Raw genomic sequence first — 11,751 nt, forward strand, 5'->3', positions numbered from 1 at the left:
GTGCCTTTTCCGAATGGGTGCAACCATTGGTTTACAATGGTTCAGGAAAAACTACAGGTGGTTTATTTTGCAAAAGGGTGCAACCATTGGTTCATAATGGTTCATAAAAAAACTGTTTTATGGTTTTAATTTAAATTAAATACCAAAACTGTTTTAATCCATTATGAAGCCCAGCAAACAAGCCCAATTTAGCCATCTTAATAAGCCCAGCAAAAATAAAATTAAAATCCAATCACACAAGCCCAATTTCGTTTAATAAAAAATTAAACGTATTTTATAACCAAGCCCTGCCCCGCCCCGCCCCAGCCCAAGCCCGAACCGGATCGGCGGAGCGCGCGTGTGTGGTAGTTGGTTGGGACCCCAGCTTGCCTCGGTCCTCCCCCTCTTAAAAACTTGGGTGCCCTTGGGCCAAACCCAAATCCCATACTAAGCTTATTTAAACTTAAATTGGTTTTAATAATTTTTCGATGTGGGACAAACATTTCCCACATTTTATAAACCCATTTAGGCTTTATCAAACACCTTACTTTGGAGCTAATTTCTCATTCACCCGAAAACGAATTTGAGAAAGTAAATATATCACGTTCATCTCCTTACAGAGAGGAATGTGTTCGTCTATAGATCCGTAAAAAATTCTTAGTAGTATCTATTCAAAATCTCTTCCAAAGTTTATATTTTAAATGCCCCTGTTTCCAACAATCCCCCACATAAATGGAAATTTACGTAAATTGCAAATGAAGCAATTCCTTCCCACACAAAGTCGGTTCTCACGTTTGTGTTCATATAGCCCTGAACAACTCCTAGTATTTCATGAGTGCTCTAGAAAACTTAGCCTTAGAAGTTCTCATAGAAGCAGCCCCACTTCACACTCATATAGGTGACTTCTTATTAAAAGTATCCTACTATACCCCAGTTGAATTTTCAAGATATAAGAGTCATTAAAAGCATAGCTTATCTTACTCATCGCTGTAGGTAGTACTGTCTTATCATAGAAATGGGTTCCCAGTGCTTCTGGTGAGCCATTCAGAATTTCTGTTATCCCTTTGAACCTAGATCTTGGGATCTCTAGTCAACTAGGTTGGGTTTCCATTAAGATGAAACGTTAACTTTCGGCTTTAATCCCATTCCCCTCGATGAACTATACACATGCTCTCTTGTCAAACCTTTTGTAAACGGATCGGCTAAATTATCTTTTGACCTGATATAATCTATTGAGATTATCCCACTTGAGAGCAATTGTCTAACGGTATTATGTCGTCGACGTATATGTCGAGACTTACCGTTATACATATTATTTTGTGCCCTTCCAATTGCTGATTGACTATCGCAATGTATACATATAGCAGGCACAGGTTTAGGCCAATTTGGAATATCTTCTAAGAAATTACGAAGCCACTCAGCTTCTTCACCAGCTTTATCCAAAGCAATAAATTTAGATTCCATAGTGGATCTGGCAATACAAGTTTGTTTTGAAGATTTCCAAGATATGCCACCTCCTCCAATAGTAAAGACATAGCCACTTGTGGATATAGAATCATTCGTATCTGATATCCAATTAGCATCACTGTGTCCTTCAAGTACTGCTGGATATCTAGAATAATGTAATCTATAACCTATGGTATATTTTAAATACCTTAGAACCATATTTATTGTAGTCCAATGGTTCTTTCCTGGATTACTTGTATATCTACTCAATTTATTAACTGAGTATGCTATGTCTGGTCGTGTGCAATTCATCAAATACATTAAGCTTCCTATAATGCGAGAATACTCAAGTTGTGATATGCTAGGACCAGCAGTTTTCGATAAATGAAGATTTACATCAACGGGAGTCTTTACAAGACTACTTTCTTCCTTATTAAACTTTTCTAATATTTTCTCAATATAGTGAGATTGAGATAATACTAGACCATCTAATGTTTTAGAAATCTTGATTCCTAGTATGACATCAGCTATGCTTAAATCTTTCATATCAAAATTTTTTGTCAACATTTTTTTAGTAGTTTTGATTATAACATCATTACTACCCATTATTAGCATATTATCCACATATAGACACACAATGACATATCTATTTTGAGTGTTTTTCACATAAATACATTTATCACACTCATTAATTTTAAAACCATTTGATAACATCACTTTGTCAAATTTTTCATGCCATTGTTTAGGTGCTTGTTTCAATCCATATAAGGATTTTACAAGCTTGCACACCTTCTTTTCTTTTCCTGGAACTATAAAACCTTCAGGTTGTTCCATATAGATTTCCTCCTTTAATTCACCATTCAAGAAGGCAGTCTTAACATCCATTTGATGTATTTCTAAATTTTGCAATGCTGAGCTATTAACAATCTGATGGATGTTATTCTTGTGATTGGTGAATATGTATCAAAATAATCCAAGCCTTCCTTTTGCCTGTATCCCTTAGCAACAAGTCGGGCTTTATATTTATCAATTGAACCATCAGGCTTCATCTTTCTCTTGAAAATCCACTTATACCCTAAAGGTTTAGTACCAGGAGGAAGATCCACCAGCTCCCAAGTATGATTTTGCATGATGGATTCAATTTCACTATTTATTGCCTTTTTCCATAAAGGAGCTTCAGGAGAAGATATAACTTCCTTATAGCTTTGTGGCTCATTCTCCAATATATATGTCAGAAAATCAAAACTAAATGACTTAGACGTTCTAACTCTTTTGCTACGTCTAGGTTCTTCCTTATTTTCATCATCTATGGACTCTTGGTCTATATTCTCTTATATATTGCTATTAGCAATATCATGATTTCTTTTAAGATGATTTTTTCAAGGAAATATATCCTTAAAGAAATAAGCATTCCTTGACTCAATAATTGTATTGACATGGATGTCAGGAATATTTGATTTATGCACAAGGAAACGATATGCACTACTATTTTGTGCATAACCTATGAAAATACTATCAAAGGTCTTTGGTCCTATCTTTACTTTCTTAGGAGTAGGAACCACAACCTTAGCTAAACACCCCCACACTTTTAAAAATTTATAAGAAGGTTTTTGACCTTTCCATAATTCATAAGGTGTCACAATTTTTTTTTCTTTTGAGGTATTTTGTTGAGAACATAATTAGCAGAGAGCAAAGCTTCCCCCCACAAATTCTGGGCTAAACCAGAACTTATTAACATAGCATTCATCATTTCTTTTAAGGTACGATTTTTGCGTTCAGCAACACCGTTCTGTTGAGGTGAATAAGGAGCGGTAGTTTGATGAATAATATCATGTTCTGAGCAAATGTCAGCGAGTGGTGCTTCGTATTCACCACCTCTATCACTTCTAAACACCTTTATCTTTTTACCAAGTTGATTCTCAACCTCATTCTTGTAATGTTTAAATATTTCTAATGCTTCATCTTTACTTCTTAACAAGTAGACATAACAGTATCTTGTGTAATCGTCAATAAAAGTAATGAAATACTTTTTCCCACCTCTAGTTGGCATAGATTTAAAGTCACAGATATCACTGTGAATTGATCCTAGAGGTTCAATACTTCGCTTTATAGAGTGAAATGAGGTTCTAGTTAATTTTGCTTCTACACATGTTTGACATTTTTGATTTAAATCAATATTAAATTTAGGTATAGACTCCATGTTAATTAATTTACAAATCGTATCATAATTAACATGTCCTAACCTACTATGCCACATATCAGATGATTCAATCATATAAGTAGAAGAAACATTAGCTATATTATTATAATTAATAGTTTTGGGTACAACAGTTATTACATTGAACTTAAATAGTCCATTACTTAGATACCCTTTGCCCACATATACCCCATTCTTTGTCAGCACAAACTCGTCAGATACAAAGACCAGCTTAAATCCATTCTTGCTTAGAAGTGACCCAGAGACCAAGTTCTTCCTAATGTTTAGTACATGCAGCACATTATTAAGAGTGAGCTTTTTCCTTGAGGTCATTAGTAGCTTGATCTTTCCTTGTCCTTCAACCTTTGTAGTAGAAGAATTCCCCATGTAGAGTTGTTCTTCATTATCTATAGCTTCATAGGTAGTGAACATCCTCTTTTTAGAGCAAACATGACGAGTAGCTCCTGTGTCCACTCACCATTCTCTATTGTTGCTTACTAGGTTGATTTCAGAAACCACAGCTGAAAAATTTAGCTCTGACACATCAGTTGTCAACTTATCTTCCTCAGCAATGTGCACCTCAGTGGTCTTTTTCCTGGGGTTGTGCTGTGCTTTGCGGCTACGATAGTCTTTAGCTCGGTGTCCTAGTTTGCCGCATATGAAGTACTTCCCAGTGAACCTCTTATACTTTCCTTGGCTGGGACCTTCGCTAAAGTATTTCCTTTTCTTATTCTTCTATCCAGCTTCTACTAGATTTGCTTTTGACACCATTGAAGAATTCCCGGCTTTCTTTTCAAATGTGCGGTTATCTTCTTCAATTCTTAACCTGAAAATCAGGTCTTCGATCCCCATTTCCTTGCGCTTATGCTTCAAGTAATTTTTGAAATCTTTCCAAGTAGGTGACAGCTTTTCAATGATTGAAGCTACTTGAAATGATTCACTCAATGTCATGTTCTCAGCGTGTATCTCATGTAGGATCAGCTAGAGCTCCTGCACTTGGCTTATGATTGTCTTGGAGTCTATCATTTTGAAGTCCAGAAATCGTCCAACCATGAACTTTTTCAAGCGAGCATCCTCTGTTTTATACTTTTTGTCTAGTAACTCCCAGAGCTTTTTAGCAGTATTTATTGGACTATACACATTATACAAAGTGTTGTCCAATCCATTAAGGATGTAGTTCTTGCATAGGAAGTTTCCATGTTTCCATGTATCAACAGCTCCTAGCTTGGTAACGTCAGTTTCACCCTTATCTAGCACCGGGATAGTCTCAGTTAGATACTTACTTAGATTCAGAGTTGTAAGGTAGAACATCATTTTCTGTTGCCACCTTTAAACTCCGTCACATTGAATTTTTCGGGCTTCTCCCCATGACTGACGGAAACATTAGGTATAGTAGTACTCGTACTTGCCATTTGTCTGATATATATTAAATATACAGACCACAGTCAAATTTATAAAAATAAAATAACAATAATATTTAAATAATTAAACTATAGTATAAGCGGAATTTGTCTTAAGATTATTGTCCAAAACTTCGGTCTAATTATACTATATACTATAATATTATTTATTTAAATATTATTTGTACATATAAAATAATAATCTATAATTATATAATTTCTTATAATATATAGTTTAATATAATCAAATAAAACTATAAAATAAATGAACCTGATTAAAAGTCAAGGTTAGAATTTGATTCTACGTCCTTAAGACATATTCGCCCCGTTATGGTACTAATGGACTCAATGACGTCTATCTCCCACGATATAACGACTTGTCTTCCTTCCGTACTAGCACTGCAAACCAAGGAAATAAGCGAACCGGCTCGGTGTAGTACTCTCTGACTCGAACTCGGACTCGGACTCGGAGTGACTGACTAAGGCTCAAACTCAAGTACTAAGGCTCGAACCCACAGACTAAAGAAAAAAGGAGGAAGAAGAAAATTCAGAAGAAGAGAAGAATTCTCTGAATTTTGGTGTGATTTGGAATGAACCCAAGGAGGGGTATTTATAGGCTAGATAATGCCTTTTTCTGAATAGGTGTAACCATTGGTTCATAATGGTTCAGGAAAAACTGCAGGTGGTTTATTTTGCAAAAGAGTGCAACCATTGGTTCATAATGGTTCATAAAAAAAACTGTTTTATAGTTTTAATTTAAATTAAATACTAAAACTGTTTTAATCCATTATAAAGCCCAGCAAACAGGCCCAATTCGGCTATCTTAATAAGCCCAGCAAAAATAAAATTAAAATCCAATCACACAAGTCCAATTTCGTTTAATAAAAAAGTAAACATATTTCACAATCAAGCCCCGCCCCGACCCAGCCCAAGTCCGGACCAGACCGGCGGCGTGCACGTGTGTGGTAGTTGATTCGGATCCAAGCTTGCCTATATCCTCCCCCTCTTAAAAACTTGGGTGCCCTTGGGCCCAAACCCAAATCCCATACTAGGCTTATTTAAACTTAAATTGGTTTTAATAATTTTTCGATGTGGGACAAACATTTCCCACATTTTGCAAACCCATTTAGGCTTTATCAAACACCTTACTTTGGAGCTAATTTCTCATTCACCCGGAAACGGATTTGAGAAAGTAAATATACTACGTTCATCTCCTTGCAGAGAGGAATGTGCTCGTTTATAGATCCGCAAAAAAAATTTAGCGGAATCTATTTAAAATCTCTTCCAAAGTTTATGTTTTTAATGCCCTTGTTTCCAACACTATCCAGTGAAACTTGTTTAAACACCTTATGAAACAAATATATTTTCAGAATGAATGTAACATATTTCAAATGCGAATTATATTTAACATCCCAACTTATATGTAATATGTATCACATGTTACTTTTACGTGAACATGAATCAAGTGTGGAATCAAACAAACATTTTTTAGAATGGCATTTCAACTTTAATGTACCATGTTTTAAAGGCAAATTATGTGTGATATCCCAACTTACTCGTACAACTTTGACATAACATGTTTCAAATGTGTATTATACATGATTTCCAATTTACTCATAAAATGTATAACATATTAATTTTGTGCAACTTATTTTCAATACGTAACATGAATCAAGCATGGAATCAAATAAACATTACAATATAAATGTAACATGTTTGAAACGAAAATTATATGTGGCATCTCAATTAACTTACTCTTAACATGTATCATTTGTTATTTTTATATGACTTGTATAAAATACGTAACATAAATCAAATGTAATATAAAACAAACATGTCTTCATAATGACATCATAACTTAAAAAATATCATGTTCCAAATATCAATTATGTAGTATATGATATATTCCAATTAAATTGTAACATGTATCATTTATGAACTTTATAATACAACAATAAATAATAAAAAAATCTAAACTCTCCCTTTTAGATGTAGATGAGAGTGCATTTAATGCAAAAGGAGTCGTTGAAGTCAAATTTCAACATTTATCAGTTGATTGGTAGCAGTTTCAAACTCAAGAGCCTCAAGTATCTAAGCCAATTAACTGGTTGAGGTCTGTAATTAATTTTAGACATTTTGAAGGTGTCTTTGGCCTTGGAGTTTCACTAGGTCATTTACATATGTATCAATGATAATTGTGACCTATTTCTAGGTTGCATAAGAATCAAAATGTGAGATATAAATGATATGTATGATACTAAGAAGTGAGCTTTAAAATATATTAAAAAATAATTAAGGTAATGAATCTTAAAAATATAAACATATCTAGCACAACATTTAACACAGAAATTAGTGCTAAACATTATTAATGGTTTGTAATCGCCAAAGTTACTAGATTGCCCATAGGTCAAAACATTTAGGTCAACAATTGTTATATATTTTACAAATGTGTTTCTACACTATATGAAATTGTAACGGTAGTTATGAAGTCATTATGATGTTATTCTAAACACATGCTTGGTTTTCCCTTGAGTTCGTTTTATTTTACGAATCTAATATATATATATTGAAAGAAATAAGTTGTGATTTATGTTAAAAAAATGTGTTCCTACACTATATAAAATTTAGTTGTGATGTTAGTAATAATACGTGCTTAATTTTCTTTTGACTTTTGTTAAATTTACAAATCTCATGTACATTGAATGAAATAAGTTGTAATATTTGTTACAAATATGTTCCTACACTATATGAAATTTAGTTATGATGTTAGTTATAAAATTATTATAGTGTTATTCTAAATACGTACTTGGTTTCCATTGATTTAGTTCATTTTATGAATTTCAAATATATATTTAATAAAATAAGTTGTGATATTTGTTATAAATGTGTTCCTGTACTAACTGAAATTATTTTGTGATGGTAATTATGAATCGTTATAATCTTATTCTAAACACGTGTTTAGTTTTTCCTTGACTTCGGTTAATTTTACATTTCTCATATATATTGAATGAAATAAGTAATATGAATTAAATGTAAAATATTTGTGACATTCTTATTTTTCACTTCACTTACGGGATTGTAGTGCTATATCATTTAAATCATTTTTAAACATAACATATTTGAAATAATTGATTTTAAGAAATATAATAAGTTAAAGGATTCAAAACTCTCGTGAAACATTAAATAATTGAAAGTTAATATTAATTCAACGTAGGTCATTTACTCGAAGAAATAACAAAATTTCTTGAAAAAAATCTATTATTAAATCTTAACAAAGAGAAAAAAATCCATTGGTATTACAAACAAATCCATCGTATCTACTCCTTTAAAATGATGTGTAGCTTCATCATCTTAAAAAAAAAACTCAAATCTCCAATTATGTTTAGATTTGCATTCATACAACTAAATAGAAATGATCCATGGAAAAACAAAATTAAAATAAATGTTTTTTTTATTAGCTTCAATTCCTGGAACTAAAAACAACCTTAATTCGAGCAGCTCATGTGTGATACCCCCCGATTTTCGAATGCGGGTTGGCCAGGCCCACGCCCGAATACCCGAGGATATCAAAACAAATTGATAATAAACGAACACAGAGTACAAAAGAATAAAGAAGAATAAATAAAATGCTGACAAGAAACTAAAATGATAATCTAATAATAAACCTCAGAATATATTTCCATTAATCAATAAACTCTACTGATACAACTGATCCTCCAAAATACAACTCGGGAATCCATACTGTGTGGACCCCTAGAAAATCCAAACTAAACAAATGACAGCAATAACTGTCTAATTCAGGAAACTGAATCATAAAGGAACTCCTATGTAACATCGAAAGAATGAAGTAGACTGATACCCGCTCAGCACGAACAACCTTTACTCCTGACGAACACCTGAAAAATAATGGTGGGTCAGGCCCACAAATAAGTTCTACTCTACTACAGTCCAAGCAGAGATCCGATACACGTATACATCCTAGTCAATCCAACAGTAACTAGTAGTCCGTATATATATATACACACACTAAAGGAACCTCACTAGACTATAGGGTTGTCTCAACCTGAATAGTAGGTAACATGTAAAACGCACATATAATGGGCATGAGTACCTAGACCTACCAGGGTACACAACTACACTATATCTAGATACACATCCCTGGTGATATACGCACCCTAACCACCGATCCTGAGACTCAAGCTCATATCATGGCACCATACTTATATATATATAATCTAGTAACCATCCTATTCAGTATAAATTAATCCTCCATAAGTTATTCAACTTGTTCAGCTGACCTGACTTGAATATAAGTAGGACTTGACATTTTAGTTAATCCATTCCCTTATATAATAAATTAATCCTCCATAAGTCATTCAACTTGTTCAGCTGACCTGACTTGAATATAAGTAGGACTTAACATTTTAGTTAATCCATTCCCTTATATAAAATAGGTAGGACTTAACTGATAAGTTAATCCATTCCTATAATGCCACTGTCCCATACCGGTGCATTAAATCACACAATTCAACAATTGATGTAACGATTAAGGAAATACATCAAACAATCCAGAAATAACTATGATAATATGATATCAAGTTATCACAAAATAGGAATGACTTATTATTTATTTAAGTTTCCTATATCATATGTCCTACATAAACTGAATCTTATACATATGATGATATTTTATTATACCGTTAAATAAGCATTCTCCATATCCAATTCATCCTACACATTTTATCTCAATTGTTAAAACATATTAAAAGATTAAATTCATTCGTTTGTTTAAAACATTCAAATAGCAAGCATCATTATTATTGAGTCTATTTAAATTTATTTAAACCCAAACCTAGTTCTAATTTAATGTTCAGGAATCCTAGGCATATTTCTACGTTCCATCATTCCACAGATATGAAATATACATAATTTAAACATGTAAAAATTCACACCGGAAATCAAATCAAAATTATGCATTTATCAATTCATAACACAAGAACAGATATGAACCAAATTCATAAAACCTATGTTCTAATCCAATTAAACATGCATAATTATTTAATTTTAAGTGTTTAATAAATCATGAAATTTCCTAAGCATGTATAGAAACACAAATCAAAGGGAAAGAGATAGAAGAAGAACTTGCCTTAAACTTTCGGACTGAAAGTTAAACTTCTTCTTCCTTGATCTTCTCTCTAAAGGGTTTTCTCCTCATTCCTTCCTCTTTCTCCTTCTCTCTCTAACTCTCTCTCTCTAGAATATATCACGTGATATATTTTCACTCCTTTTTCAACCTATATTTGTGTATTTATAGGCTAAATAATAACCATATTCCTTTTTTCAATCCAAGTCAACTTAATAAAGAAAAATTAAAAAATTAAAAAATTAAAAAGGTAACTTAAAATATGTTACGTATATAATCTATGTATATCCTTATTAATTAAATAAAATATATACATTAGATTATTTATTAATACTAAAGTTACCATAATATTAAAAGGTAACTTAAAACATGTTACGTATATAATCTATCTATATCGTCATTAAATAAATAAAATATATACATCAGATTATTTATTTATACTAAAGTTACCATAATATTAAAAAGTAACTTAAAACATGTTACGTATATAATCTATCTGTATCCTCATTAAATAATAAAATATATACATCAGATTATTTATTTATACTAAAGTTACCATAATATTAAAAAGGTAACTTAAAACATGTTACGTATAAAATATATGTATATCCTTATTATATAAATATATAAAATATATATATCAGATTATTTATTAATACTAAAGTTACTATAATATTAATAAATTACTTTCCTTTTTATATATATGTATATACATATATATCTATATATGTACATATACAACTATCCATGGGTAATTATCCATACCCATCCAACCTCCTATCCAAGTAGTTCATGGGATCCAATTAGTTAGCCCATTACCACTAACCATAACCATAAAATAAAATAAAATAAAACATTTAATCATTTAATTTACAATTAATTACAATTAATCAAATACATCATTTAAGCACACAATCTAATTAAACAAATAATACAAATAACACCTAGACAAAATACAAATAACACATAGATAAGTAGCCAATTAATCAAGTAACACTTAATTCAATTAAACACATAAACAATTAGTCAAATAATCAATTAAACAATTAAAAAAATACAATAAAAATAAATAAATAAATACCGAGACTATCATTTTAAAATTAGGGGTATTACATCATGGATGCTAGATAATCTTGCCCGAATAAATAGGATTAATTTGCTAGTGATGATAGAACAATAATTTGGGTACATATATTACATGATGAAGCCCACAAATTAGGTCATAATGGCATTGACATATCCCCCATCACTAGAACACCATAATTTGTGAAACAATAAGACATTTAGTAAATAGTTTTGCTTTATAAAGTAATGAAAATAATTTCAAGTTATAGGAATAACACTAGATGAATCCCTAATAGAAAAGGCCAAAAAAAAAAAAAAAAAAAAAAGCTTTAAACATATCTCCAAACCTACTATGGTCAAAATTTTGACAAATCCAATCTATGAGATTGACAAGTACCGTCTTAATTACATAAATGGTATAAGAGAATTATCTAAAATGGTATAAGAATATTATAAATGGATTGGTAATTCACTAAAAAAATTTAATGAACAAAGTTTATGTCAAATTCTTCAATACCGAA

This window comes from Cornus florida, unplaced genomic scaffold (genome assembly GCF_030987335.1).
Source record: "Cornus florida cultivar Cherokee Brave unplaced genomic scaffold, ASM3098733v1 CherokeeBrave_3.0.0_Hap2_Chr11, whole genome shotgun sequence".
Taxonomy (NCBI): domain Eukaryota; kingdom Viridiplantae; phylum Streptophyta; class Magnoliopsida; order Cornales; family Cornaceae; genus Cornus; species Cornus florida.